Consider the following 14,765-nt stretch of genomic DNA (forward strand, 5'->3'; position numbering starts at 1 on the left):
CTTCTTTCTTCGGGAAGAAATAAGGGAAAAGACGCGACAGACCTGCTCTGGCTTCGGTAAGACCTTCACGCGCCTCATCTCAGTGAATCTCAAGGAGGGAAAGAGCGTCCAGAAGAGAATCACCTTCAGGGTTTTCCAGATCATAGTCTTGATGCGTTTTCCCTAAGTGAGTCAAAAGAAGCTTGTCAGGAAAAAGCAAGCAAAGAAAAAATTAATGATCCGAAGAAATGAAAGAAACGTGAGTACTTACTCACAAAACGTTGACTCTGCAACTCCAGGCGGCTAAGGATTTCTTTTTCGCGAGCAGCCTGTTGAGCTAGGTTGTCACTCAGTGAAGTTTCCGCGTCATGAAGTCTTTTTCGAAGATCTTCAACAGCGACAGCATCTGCTTCAGCTTTCTTACGAGCCTTTTCACTTTGCTCCAGTTTACGAGCAAGAGAATCAGCACGCTTGTTGGCCTCTACGAGATTTTCTGACAAAATAGTCGACAGCAATCAAAGTCATGATAAGAAATGATGGAGAGGTCATGTACCAGAAGAAGTAGCAAAATAGTACCTTCGGATTTTTTAGCATGATCACGGTACCCGATGAATTGGGTACCGAGATGGATGAGTTCCTTCATCAAGGGCTGACAAAGAAAGATAGAGAAAGGAAGCATAAATAAGGTAAAAAGTTCGACAGCAAAAAGTAAAAGAGCAGTGAAAAACAAAAAAGAGTCGACATCATTGAAATATTCGGTACGGAAGAGAAGAAGTGAACAACTTACATCATCCAAGGAAGGAGTCGTGGAGCTACCAAGTAGTAAGGTAGGCTCCTTGGCTGGCTCGACCCTTGTCCTCTTTGGTGAAGGGGCACGGGGGCTTCCAAGTGGAGTAGGATGCTCGATGTTTTGCTGAGGAGGCAAGGTTTCATCTCCATCAGGCTGAGCTTCAGAAACAACTAAAGTACGCGACGTACTCGTTCGAGCAGTCGCGTCAATAGGTTGATCTTCATCCTCGTCACCGCTACAGTAACAGGCGACAATATAAGAATCAACATAGACAAAAACATCGAGAGCAAACAGCAAAAAGCAACAGAGAACTTACGAGCTGACAAGGGCATCCTCGTAAGGATTGAAAGTTGTCTTCTTTTCAGAAGGACCAACTTCTTCGGCAGGAGGTGCGCCGGCCTTGGAGGTGCCAGAATCGGCACCTTCGTCCCTTTTCCTCTTGTTCCTTGGAGAAACAGCGGAAGGAAGGGAGCGTGTCGAGGCAGTGGCCTCAGACTCGGCTTCTTTTTCATAGGAAGCCGCGGATTTTTGAGAACCCGCGACTTCACTCTCAAGGCGAGAAGTACCCTGGTTGTCATCGGTGACAACAGTCCGTTCTTCGACTTCTCCACCTTCAGGAAGGGGAGGAAGAGGTGATGCAGTTTTATGGCCCTGGACAAAATAGAAAGAGTATCGACAAGAATTTAAATAAAAAATAGCAGATGAAGAAATGCTAGTACAAAATGAGAAAAGAAGAGAATGAATGAACAAGCATATGATAAAATAAGTTACCTGCGGGACCGCGTTGGTGGCGCTGTATGGTGTCACACGACAAGATGATGGGACGGTGTCCTTCTTGCTCAGCGACGAGATCTTCCGGACAAGTTTTTCTAAGTCCTTGACCGGTAAATCTATCGACAGGCGATCTACATCGTTGTCGCCAGAATACATCCAAAGGGGGTTTTTGCGAGCTTGCAAAAGCTGCACCCTAATCCTAAGGAAATATGCGGTGATCTGGACACCCGATAATTCTCGACCACGCGTATTTTGAAGTTCACGGATGCGTGTCATCAGAGCTTATGTCGCCGTTTTTTCTTCGTCGGTAGCTTCTGCATCCCAGGACCAGCGGCGACAGATTTTTTCGTTTCCGTCGAAAGGAGGAATGTTGTGTTCCGCCGAGTCGAGGCTTTCTTCGTGGATGTACAACCATTTTTTGCGCCACCCTTGAACCGAGTCTGAGAATTTGACGTCGAAGTATTCGACGTCGAGGCGGACGCAAATAACAACGCCACCTATATTATAGGCAACAATGGGGGAGCCATTGCGGCGGAGGAGAAAGATGCGTTTCCAGAGAGCCCAGTTCGGTTGGACTCCAAGGAAAGATTCGTAAAGAGTGATGAAAATAGAGATGTGCAGGATGGAGTTGGGGGTGAGATGGTGAAGTTGCAATCCAGAGCAAACCACGCAGAAAGTCATGGATGGGGGAGGAAAGGCCTCGGATGAGGTGGTCGACGAAACTGACCCGGTACTCGATTGGAGGAGATGGATAGCTCTCTTCGCTGGGGAAGCGCAGCGCCTCTTTCTTCTTGCTGATTCCAAGTTTCTTCAGCAAGTTGATATCTTGGGCAGAGATTTTGGATCTCTCCCACTCGGTATTCCCCAGATCTTCCGCCGCCATCTTGGATTCGGGCGTGCTGTGCCTGGTGAGTCGCGCACGCGGTGGCATCAACAAGAGTGGAGGAGAAAAGCGCGAGCGTGGTTGAGCTCAAGAGCTATGGGCGCGCAATGGAGGATTTTGACAGAGGAGAGCAGAGGAGCGGCGCGAGCGAAAGTGTGGAAGGAGGAAGACGACGACCTTAAGTAGAGGTGCGGTGAATCGACGCACCGTTGGATGGAGAAATTGTGAGATAGATGGTGTACACGTGGACAAGGGGTAAAAACGCAATTTCACTGAGAAGGGAAGGAACAGGCGCTACAGTGCGTGCGCCAGGAAAAGTGGAGGACGTGTGTCCCCCACTTGCACGACGTGTCAACTTGATGAGAAATTTGAGCCCGCAAGGCAGAGAGAGCGCAGTTCTCGCGTTTTCCTGATACAGTGATCGTGGCTATCGTCAGCAATGATGTCACCTTGGCAAGAGAAAATCTCGGCTATGAGGTTTCCTAAGAATGGCGACAGCAGAAGATTATTGATTATTCGGGAGCCTTTGGTCAAATACAATCTTTTGGTCAAATGCTCGGGGGCTACTTTGAAACAATGAAAAACTCGAGAATGACCAAATAGAAATGGCGAGAGCCTATGATCAAATACAAGCATTTGCTCATAGCCTCGGGGGCTACTCCCATCGGGAGCACTGGTCGCGCACCCGATATATATGAAAACTTCGAGAAAGAAGGAAAATATAGCAACGTTACAAACAGCAAAATTTTGCTAAGCACTTGTGAGAAGCGCTGCCACAAAATGCACTGCGAGCCGCGAAGCAGGTCGAGACCTGCTTCCCGAGCTGCGCCCCGCTTCCCGAGTGGCAAATGACCGAGCTCTCCCCTACCCTTCATATTATTTACCCCAAAACTGCCACCGCATATATGTGCTCCATAGCCTCCCAAATCAGACCCGGCCCGACACCCCTCTCCCCATTTTCCCCCTCTCCCGTCTCTTTCCATGGAAGCGTAGGATTAGGGTTTCCCGTTCCCGGCCGCCGCCGCCGTTCCGGCCGCCGTTCCCGCATCCCGTCCTCCTCCCGCTACCCGCCGCCGTCCTCCTCCCCCATCTCCGTTCCCGCCCGCATCGACGACGGGTGGAGCTTGTCCCCGTCGGCCTCCCGACCCGACGCTTGTCCTCCTCCCGACCCGCCGCCGTCCTCCACCCCCGACCCGACGCCATCCTCCTCCCCCGACCCGACGCTATCCTCCTCCCCCGACCCTCCGCCGTCCTCCTCCCCCATCTCCGTTCCCGGCCGCATCGACGACGGGTGGATTCGGAGGAGGACGAGCAGGGAGGTGTGGCCTAGGAGGAGAACGCCGAGCAGGTAGGCGCAGCCGCCGGCGACAAGAGGTGTTCTAGGCATCACGAGGTCGCAATTTCTCATTCGCCAGACTGCCTGGAGCTGCTCTTCGTCTCCGTGAGAGCACAGTGTTCATGTGATTTAATTTTCCTCTCATGTACTGTATATGGTTGCTGCCAGTTTCAGTTCTGTATGTTGTTCTGGGCTGCCAATTTTCCTAATGCATGACGATGAAGATGATAGGATTTGACAATCCTGTTCGTATATATTTTATTTTAGTTGTGAGGGAACTAAGATTTATTTCCTGGACCTGGTTATGTAATATGGAGTAATGAACTGCCGTGAATCAAGGCAGTACTTCTGTCATCGTTTACTTCAAGCAATCTATGGCAATACTTTTGTTAAAAATCCTTTTATGCGCTTTTTTCAGTATAGCATATTTTAGAGCTCGGAGCCTGCCATTTTAAAGAAACCTCGGTGATTAACAATTGACAGATAAATTCCTAAACTAAAGTTGATCACTATGTAATAAAATTGAAGCAATTTGGTTATTAAACATGGTCATTATGTAATAAAATGCTATAAATAGCAAATTTTCGGATTATAACCTACTTTCATAATTTTGTTTAAAATATTGGACTAAGATTTAACCAAAATTATTCTGATACAAAATTGTTTTAGCCAAAAAATGTAAACTCAGCTAAATATTATAATTCAACATTTATACAACATTTTAAGCACTCAGGGATATTTCCGACATTTCACTCCTAAAATCAACAGCATCAGCTACAAAAAGTTGTCATGCCAAACATCAAATCTCTACTTCCAACAACTGCTTCTCACAGCTGCTTTTTCACAGCCCAACAGCTACAGCTGCTTTTCAAAAGCTGCAGCCCAAACAAACAGACCCTAAGTATGGTGCGTAATGTAATCAACACAAATATCCTTAGACAAAGCATTGATGTTTTATCCCTAGTGGCAACAGCACATTCACAACCTTAGAACTTTCTGTCACTGTCCCAGATTCAATGGAGGCATGAACCCACTATCGAGCATAAATACTCCCTCTTGGAGTCACAAGTATCAACTTGGCCAGAGCCTCTACTAGCAACGGAGAGCATGCAAGAACATAAACAACATATATGATAGATTGATAATCAACTTGACATAGTATTCCATATTCATCGGATCCCAACAAACACAACATGTAGCATTACAAATAGATGATCTTGATCATGATAGGCAGCTCACAAGATCTAACATGATAGCACAATGAGGAGAAGACAACCATCTAGCTACTGCTATGGACCCATAGTCCAGGGGTGAACTACTCACACATCAATCCGGAGGCGATCATGGTGACGAAGAGTCCTCCGGGAGATGATTCCCCTCTCCGGCAGGGTGCCGGAGGCGATCTCCTGAATCCCCCGAGATGGGATTGGCGGCGGCGGCACCTCTGGAAGGTTTTCCGTATCGTGGCTCTCGGTACTGGGGTTTTCGCGACGAAGGCTTTAAGTAGGCGGAAGGGCGGAGTCGGAGGGCTGACAAGGGGCCCACACCATAGGGCGGCGCGGGCCCCTCCCTGGCCGTGCGGCCCTATGGTGGCGGCGCCTCGTCGCCCCACTTCGTATTCCCTTCGGTCTTCTGGTAGCTTCGTGGAAAAATAAGACTCTGGGCGTTGATTTCGTCCAATTCCGAGAATATTTCCTTTGTAGGATTTCTGAAACCAAAAACAGCAGAAAACAGCAACTAGCTCTTCGGCATCTCGTCAATTGGTTAGTGCCGGAAAATGCATAATAATGACATAAAGTGTGTATAAAACATGTGAGTATCATCATAAAAGTAGCATGGAACATAAGGAATTATAGATACGTTTGAGATGTATCAGTGTTGCGCCGCACTACACTCCTTCACCAACAACCTTCACGTGATCTTCATCTCCTACTGGTTCGATAACCTTGGTTTCTTACTGAGGGAAAACTTGTTTTTTTACTCATCATACCTTCCTCTTGGGGTTCCCAACGGACGTGTGCTTTACCGTCACAAGCAGCTACTTTTCTGGCGCCGTTGCCAGGGAGATCAAGACACGCTGCAAGGGGAGTCTCTCACACCCAATCTCTTTACTTTTTGTTTATTGTCTTGCTTTATTTTATTTTCAGTCTTGTTTGCTTTCTTTATATCAAAAACACAAAAAAATAGTTACTTGTTTTACTTTATTTAATTCTGTTTTGCTTTATTTATTTTTATTATTGCTAAAATGAGTACTCCTGAGAATACTAAGTTGTGTGACTTCACTAGCACAAATAATAATGATTTCATATGCACTCCTATTGCTCCACTCGCTTCTACAGCAGAATTTTATGAAATTAAACCTGCTTTACTAAATCTTGTTATGAGAGAGCAATTTTCTGGTGTTAGTACTGATGATGTTGCTGCCCATCTTAATAATTTTGTTGAACTTTGTGAAATGCAAAAGTATAAGGATATAGATGGGGATATTATAAACTGAAATTGTTTCCTTTCTCCTTGAGAGGAAGAGCTAAAGATTGGTTGCTATCTTTGCCTAAAAATAGTATTAGTTCATGGACTAAATGTAAAGATGCTTTCATTGGAAAATATTATCCTCCTCCTAAAATTATATCTTTGAGAAGTAGCATTATGAATTTTAAGCAATTGGATAATGAACATGTTGCCCAAGCATGGGAGAGAATGAAATCTTTGGTAAAGAATTGCCCCACCCATGGACTAACTACTTGGATGATCATCCAAACCTTTTATGCAGGATTAAATTTTTCTTCAAGGAACCTATTGGATTCAGCTGTTGGAGGTAGTTTTATGTCCATCACTTTGGGTGCTGCAACAAAGCTTCTTGATGATATGATGATCAACTACTCTGAATGGCACACAGAAAGGACTCCTCAAGGTAAGAAGGTAAATTCTGTTGAAGAAACCTCTTCCTTGAGTGATAAGATTGATGTTATTATGTCTATGCTTGTTAATGGTAAATCTCATGTTGATCCTAATAATGTTCCTTTAGCTTCATTGGTTGCTCAAGAAGAGCATGTTGATGTGAACTTCATTAAAAATAATAATTTCAACAACAATGCTTATAGGAATAATTTTGGTAACAACTATAGGCCATATCCTTCTAACAGTGGTAATTCTTATGGTAATTCTTACAACAATAGTAGGAGTGTACCCTCTGATCTTGAAGTCATGCTTAAAGAATTTATTAGTACACAAACTGCTTTTAACAAATCTATTGAGGAAAAGTTTGGTAAAATTGATGTTCTTGCTTCTAAGGTTGATAGTCTTGCTCTTGATGTTGATCTTTTAAAACTGAAAGTTATGCCTAATTAAGTTAAAGATATTAAGTCATTTGCTACAGCAAATGCTATCCAAGTTCGAATTAATGACAATATTAGAATGATGGCTGAATTGCATGCTAGGTGGGAAAGAGAAGAAAAACTTGCTAAAGAGAATAGGGTTTTTTGTTCTCGTTCCCCTGGTTCGTTAGTTGTACTCAGTTTTCCCCAGCCTCTTTACTTTTCCTCAGTTTTCCCCTCCCTCTAGTTTGAAACCCCTCGCAGAGGCTCGGACGGGAGGGTTGCCGTCTAGTCAGAGGCCTTCCGTTACCGGTGACGGCTAGGGAGCCGCGGTGGTTTTGACTTGACCGTTGCTTTCAAAATGTGTTGGACCGGTGATCGGAAGAGCTGACCCAAAGCTTTCCCCTCCGCCCGAGACTGGAGGAGCTCACACACCGCCCCTCCGCCGCCACGCCGTCCTGCCCACCTACCTTATGGCGTCATCCGCCGCCGAGCCGGGCCCGCCCTACCACCACCCCCGGGCTTCGCCTCCACTAGATCTGGATCTACCCCTGTCCTCTTTGTAATTCCGTCTGGTGTGCCGACTATTCCCGTCAACCGTGGAGAAGATTGGGAATCGGAGGGATCTAACACATGGATTCCATCTGGGTAAGCATCGTCTGCCTATGTGAATTAACAGTAGGCAGTTTTTGAGCGCCAATCGTTGTTGCTCAACTAAATGCGTTGCTTTTCGAATAGGATGGATCCAGCGCTGGCTTTCGGCTGGTGGTTAGGCTGGATTCTAGCTTTACGTGTGATTCTAAACGCTATAAGAATGGTTTTTACTTCCCTACGGTGGTTGCAACCACCATCTCGTTGAGGGATTTCAAAGCTAACATCTACGATAAGTTTACCTGGAGCTCTTTCGATGCAGTTCATTTCGAATATTTCAACAGCCCGGAGGGAAGGTTTGTTCCACTAATTTCCGAAGACGATCTGGGAATTCTTTTTTGCTTTGAATGCTTCTTGCCGGTTCGGTAAAATTCGTATCGATGTGGACAGGGGCCAGGCATCATCTGGTGCTGGGGCATCATCAGGTGGTCGGGCATCATGTGTCTCTACTGCTGCTGCCTCTGCTAATAGTGTGCGCCGTGGCGCTCCTTGTAGGTCCACAGCGGCACCATCTGTCCCGGTGCTAGTGGTAGCCGGATCGTTCGTACGGTCGATGTGGAGGATGATGCGGACATTGAGGATCGGTCTCCTCAAGATGATGAGGATGAGTTGATGTTTCCTGAGTTGGTAGATCGATGCGATAAGCAGGCAATGGAGGATCAATACATGGAAGATATTGCTTTTGGTGCCAGATTTGATGACACTGATGATGAAGAGAAGAATGAGAACAATGACAGCCTCGTTTTAGCCGATTACGAAGGTGAAAACTTGCCAACAATTGAGTGGAATAGGGAGGATCCTCAGCTTGCAGAAGGCACCGTGTTTCAAACGATGATGGACTGCCGTAATGCAATTACTACATATCACATTCTCACTAAGAATAATTATGAGGTTATTAAAAGTGAGCCAGGTAGGTTCACAGTTAAATGCCCATACCCAAGGTGTAGGTGGAGGCTGCATGCATCCAATATGCGCAGAAGCAGCTTGGTTCAGGTACTACACCAATCAGTTGTGTATTTAGATCACGGTGTAAAATTTGTTATCTATTACTGAGATCCCTTATCCTTATGTTTCAGATAAAGAAGAATAAGGAGATCCATAGGTGTCCACCTCTAGGGGGAGAGCCAGAGCTGAAAACAAAGCTAGCGAAGACTAGGTGGTTGGCAGATGTAATCCTAGATTGGCTGAGAGAAACTCCTTCACTTGGTCCAACAGCACTCGTAAAAAGGTGGTTGAGAAGTATAAAATGGAAGTACCTTACATGAGGATGTTCTATGCAAAGGAAATGGCTCTTGACAAGATCAATGGTCCATGGAATGAAAGCTTTCAGTTGCTTTACACTTTCAAAGCTGAAGTGGAGATGGCTAGTCCAGGCAGTGTTGTAGCGATAGACAAGCATACAGTTTCCTACAAATTGAAAAGCGGGAAGGTAATGCACAAGGAATGTTTTAGAAGGGCTTTTGTTTGTTTCAAAGCTTGCTGGAAAGACTTTTTGGACGGTTGCAGGCCTTATTTGGCCGTGGATGCATCGGCTCTTCATGGCAGGTTTAAAGGACAGCTAGTTGCTGCTACTGCAGTTGATGGACATAATTGGATGTTCCCTGTTGCTTATGGAGTTTTGGAGGTTGAGTCACAGGAAAGTTGGACTTGGTTTCTGCAGAATTTGCGCGACCTTATAGGTCATCCACCAGGACTTGTTATCCACACAGACGCTTGCAAAGGTTTGGAGACTGCGGTAGAAGCAGTATTCCCTGGAGTGGAGCATAGGGAATGAATGCGACACTTGGTACATAATTTTACAAAGAAATTCAAGGGTAAAGTTTTTACTGACAACCTATGGCCAACTTCATACACATGCAGCTCTAGGAAGCATCTGTTTCATTTGGATGTGTTGTATAAACAAAAACACGGGGTGAAGGAGTACTTGGATGAACATCATGGTAGGGTGTGGTCAAGAAGCCAATTCAATGAAATTTGCAAGGTAGACTATGTAACAAGTAACCTTGCGGAGAGTTTCAATTCAAAGGTCAAGTCATTGAAAGGGCTTATGCTGTGGCAAATATTTGATAAGATTAGGCAGATGCTCATGATAAAGATCGATCTGCGTCAAAGAATTGCATCCACAAAATATGCTGGCCATCTCATGCTCCCATCTTTGATTAAATCTTTGCATGACAGGGCAAAACAATTGAGGATGCAATGCGTCAGAAAAGGAATGGAGGCTGAGTAACCTACACTGACAGTAAAAACATGCAGTGGAGGTATCCAGTGAGTTTGGTTGATAGGACATGCCATTGTAGGGGATGGCAGATTGATACATCTCAAACGTATCCATAATTTCTTATGTTCCATGCTACTTTTATGATGATACTCACATGTTTTATACACACTTTATGTCATTATTACGCATTTTTCGGCACTAACCTATTGACGAGATGCCGAAGAGCCAGTTGTTGTTTTCTGCTGATTTTGGTTTCAGAAATCCTACAAAGGAAATATTCTCGGAATTGGACGAAATCAACGCCTAGGGTCTTATTTTTCCACGAAGCTTCCAGAAGACCGAAGGGATTACGAAGTGGGACGACGGGGCGCCGACACCACAGGGCCGCGCGGCCTGGGTGGGGCCCGCGCCGCCCTATGGTGTGGGGCCCCCGCGCCGCCTCCAACCCTGCCCTTCCGCCTACTTAAAGCCTTCGTCGCGAAAACCCCTGTACCGAGAGCCACGATACGGAAAACCTTCCAGAGACGCCGCCGCCGCCAATCCCATCTCGGGGATTCAGGAGATCGCCTCCGGCACCCTGCCGGAGAGAGGAATCATCTCCCGGAGGACTCTTCATCACCATGATCGCCTCCGGATTGATGTGTGAGTAGTTCACCCCTGGACTATGGGTCCATAGCAGTAGCTAGATGGTTGTCTTCTCCTCATTGTGCTATCATGTTAGATCTTGTGAGCTGCCTATCATGATCAAGATCAGCTATTTGTAATGCTACATGTTGTGTTTGTTGGGATCCGATGAATATGGAATACTATGTCAAGTTGATTATCAATATATCATATATGTGTTGTTTATGTTCTCGCATGCTCTCCGTTGCTAGTAGAGGCTCTGGCCAAGTTGATACTTGTAACTCCAAGAGGGAGTATTTATGCTCGATAGTGGGTTCATGCCTCTATTGAATGCGGGACGAGTGACGAAAGTTCTAAGGTTGTGGATGTGATGTTGCCACTAGGGATAAAACATCAATGCTTTGTCTAAGGATATTTGTGTTGATTACATTACACACCATACTTAATGCAATTGTCTCATTGTTTGCAACTTAATGCTGGAAGGGTTCGGATGATAACTCTGAAGGTGGACTTTTTAGGCATAGATGCATGCTTGGATAGCGGTCTATGTACTTTGTCGTAATGCCACTGATTAAATCTCATAGTAGTCATCGTGATATGTATGTGCATTGTTATGCCCTCTCTATTTGTCAATTGCCCAAGCTGTAATTTGTTCACCCAACATGCCATTTATCTTATGGGAGAGACACCACTAGTGAACTGTGGACCCCGGTCCATTCTTTTACATCTGAAATACAATCTACTGCAATACTTGTTCTTTACTGTTCTTCGCAAACAAACATCATCTTCCACACTATACATTTAATCCTTTGTTTATAGCAAGCCGGTGAGATTGATAACCTCACTGTTACGTTGGGGCAAAGTACTTTGATTGTGTTGTGCAGGTTCCACGTTGGCGCCGGAATCCCTGGTGTTGCGCCGCACTACACTCCGCCACCAACAACCTTCACGTGTTCCTTGACTCCTATTGGTTCGATAACCTTGGTTTCTTACTGAGGGAAAACTTGTTGCTGTACGCATCACACCTTCCTCTTGGGGTTCCCAACGGACGTGTGTCTTGCACGCCATCACAGATCCGTGGGATACCCTGCATACACGCATTGTTTTTCATGAGTGTTATAGGGGGTGAAGAAGGTGAAGTTGATCCGTATGTGTCAGAGTATTTCTCTATTGCCAAATTTAGGGTTGCATATGTTATGAATGTTCCTACCTTGTTGGGAAAAGACCAATGGATGAAAGTCGATCCAGGCTTCAAGCTCGTACTCTCCGGTATTGACTAGACCGGCAGGTAGGCCGAGGAAGAATAGGATCAGAGCTAGTGTAGAGGGTGGTGCACCGATTCGAAAACGTAAGTGCAAACGTTGTGGAATCCCTGGACACATTGCTAGGCTATGTAAAAATGGAGTTGACCCAGCTTTTGGAATGGAAGATCAGGAGGGAGCAGCAAATGCAGAGGAGAATGAAGCAGCAATTCAACTTGAGATTGAAGCAGCAATTCAACATGGGGAGATTGAAGCGGCAAATGCGAGAGGAGATTGAAGCGAGCAATTGAACATGAGGAGATTGAACCGATGGATCGAGAGCAGAGGGAACGAGATGGATGTAGAGCTGCTTGAACGAGATGGATGTAGAGCTGCTTCAACCGATGAGTCCGAGAGGAGAGGGAACGAGTATAATCGAGATTGCTTGGAAAGTGGTATGGCCCAGACTAGTGCTCACTTTGAAGAGCTGATGGCAGAAGAAAAAGCACAAGCTTCGCAGAAGAAGAAGAACAAGAAAGAGGGCAAAAGGAAGATAGACACCGGTAATATCCCTGGTAGGGTTACCCGGAGTAAGGTGGTGGCCCCAACGAGTCACACCAGGAGCAAGAGAAAGATTTTATTCTGAACAACTAATTTGAATTTGTATGAACAATTTGTATTGGGGTTCCCTTTGTATTGGGGATGCCTTTGTGTTGAACAATTTTAATTTGTATGAACAATTTGAATTTGTATGAACAATTTGTATTGGGGTTCCCTTTGTATTGGGGATCCCTTTGTGTTCAACAATTTGAATTTGTATGAACAATTTGTATGCCACATTTAAGCCACATTTATCATTTTCTCTAGGGTTTAGGGTTTTAGGGTTTAGGGTTTAATTCAAAATAATTCAAAACATGGTGGAACCTTCCCATGGAGTCTTGTTATGTTACCTACAACCTTGAGAAATAATAATGGAAAAGGAAATATAGAGATATGAAGTTTTTATGCCAAAAGCTTCAAAACCACTTCCTAGTCCATGAGCTACTAGCTATGAAGATGCAGGGCTTTGTGCTCAATACACCTCCCAAATACCCACTATGCTTACAAAATTTGTCCAAATGAGTCCAAATTCGTCACACTTGTGTATCTTTGAATTGCAAACAATATCTAGTCGGCCAAAATGTAATATATTGTTCAAATAACACAATTTTACAATTTTTATGCCAAAAGCTTCAATTTACCTTATTCCCTTTATTATTTGGGTGCCCCTGTTTTACTTAGTGTTACTCAGTTTTCCCCCTCCGGGCCCACTTGTTTTACTCAGTCCTACTCAGTTTTGCCCTTCCGATAAACATTTCCTCACTTTTCCCCCTCTTAGTTCTACTCGAGTTTTCCTAACTTGTACTCACCGGCTGATCTCCGATTGGTCGAGATGTATGTCACACGGATCTTGGTTGGTTGAAAGCTCAACGAACGCTTGCACCGTTCGATCATTTATGATCGGACGGCTGCTATATCTCTCTACCATGATGGACGCATACAGAGACAAGAGCAGAGCACATACCTACCAACCCTGGCAGTCGCATATTCCAGTCGCATCTTCCTCTCTCCTATTTCCTCTCTTACTTCGGCGGTCGCGGCGGCGCGGATCTAACCGTGCGTGCGGCGGCGTGCGGCGGCGCGGATCTAACCGTGCATGCGGTGGCGTGCGGCGGCACGGATCTAAGAGTTCCGGTGAGGATCTAACCGTCAGAAATAGTTGAAATGTCTCTCTCTGTCTCACTTTCGTTTCTCTTCTCAGATCTGTTGAATGATGAAGAACCCCAAGACGGCGGCCGTGCCGACAGTGGTCATCGATGCCACGAACATTGAAGCCATCGCCTACAACATCGCTTCGACGGTGCAGATCCAGCATTCAATGTCGGAGGCTGTTGATGTCTCACTTCCGTTGCCCTCCTCAGATCCGTTGCTGATGAAGGACAACAAGACGGCGGCCGTGCCGACAGTGGTCATCGATGCCACGAACATTGAAGCCATCGCCTACAACATCGCTTCGACGGCGCAGACCCAGCCTTCAATGTCGGAGCCTGTTGATGTCTCACTTCCGGTGCCGAGAGTGCGAATCGATGCCAAGACGATTGAAGCCATCGTCTACAACCGCACTGCAAAGCCGCCGATCCAGCCCTCCGCAGATCCGTCGCTGATGAAGTACACCAAGACAGCGGCGGTTCCGACAGTGGTCACCGATGCCACGAACATTGAAGCCATTGCCGATAACATCGCTTCAACGGCGGATGGCGCAGATGACCACCCCTCAGCCGCCCATCGTCCCGGCCTTTCTTGCCCATCGCTGCGCGGCCGTGTTCGACGCCGCAAATTGGGATAAATTATGATAAATTTGTATTTTTCAATTTCCAATTGGGATAAAATTGTTCGAACTACTACCTCCGTCTCAAAAAAAGCTTCTCCACGTTCTTGATGTGTCCATGTACATCCATATGTATGATTTGAATTCTATCCCAACTTGATTGGGAAGATATTGATATGTATTTGATCCGGAGGCTGGTACATGCTTTCACTTTTGGGATCCCTTCACTTTCATAAAATGTTCATGCATGCTAAAATTATCGTGCGCATTACTTAGCACAACTGGGAAATTGTACGCCAAAATACAGTGCTTAGAGCCACAACAAAATACAGTGGTTATAGCCATCTACTGAATAACAATTCTATATTAAATCGTCTACCAGAACCACATAACTGCTAGGACAGGGGTGACACCTAATAACTGCTCAGATGAATCTACTTTTCTCCTCTCCCATCACTTTAAGTTCATGTTCTATATTTTCTACCACTTGATCAAATACGGCAAGATCTGTCTCAACTCTCAACTTCTCCTTGCGAATAAGCTCCGAATTCTTCTTTTCTTCCTCCACAATACGCTTCAGCTCG

The sequence above is a fragment of the Lolium rigidum genome, chromosome 5 (genome assembly GCF_022539505.1).
Source record: "Lolium rigidum isolate FL_2022 chromosome 5, APGP_CSIRO_Lrig_0.1, whole genome shotgun sequence".
Classification (NCBI taxonomy): Eukaryota; Viridiplantae; Streptophyta; class Magnoliopsida; order Poales; family Poaceae; genus Lolium; species Lolium rigidum.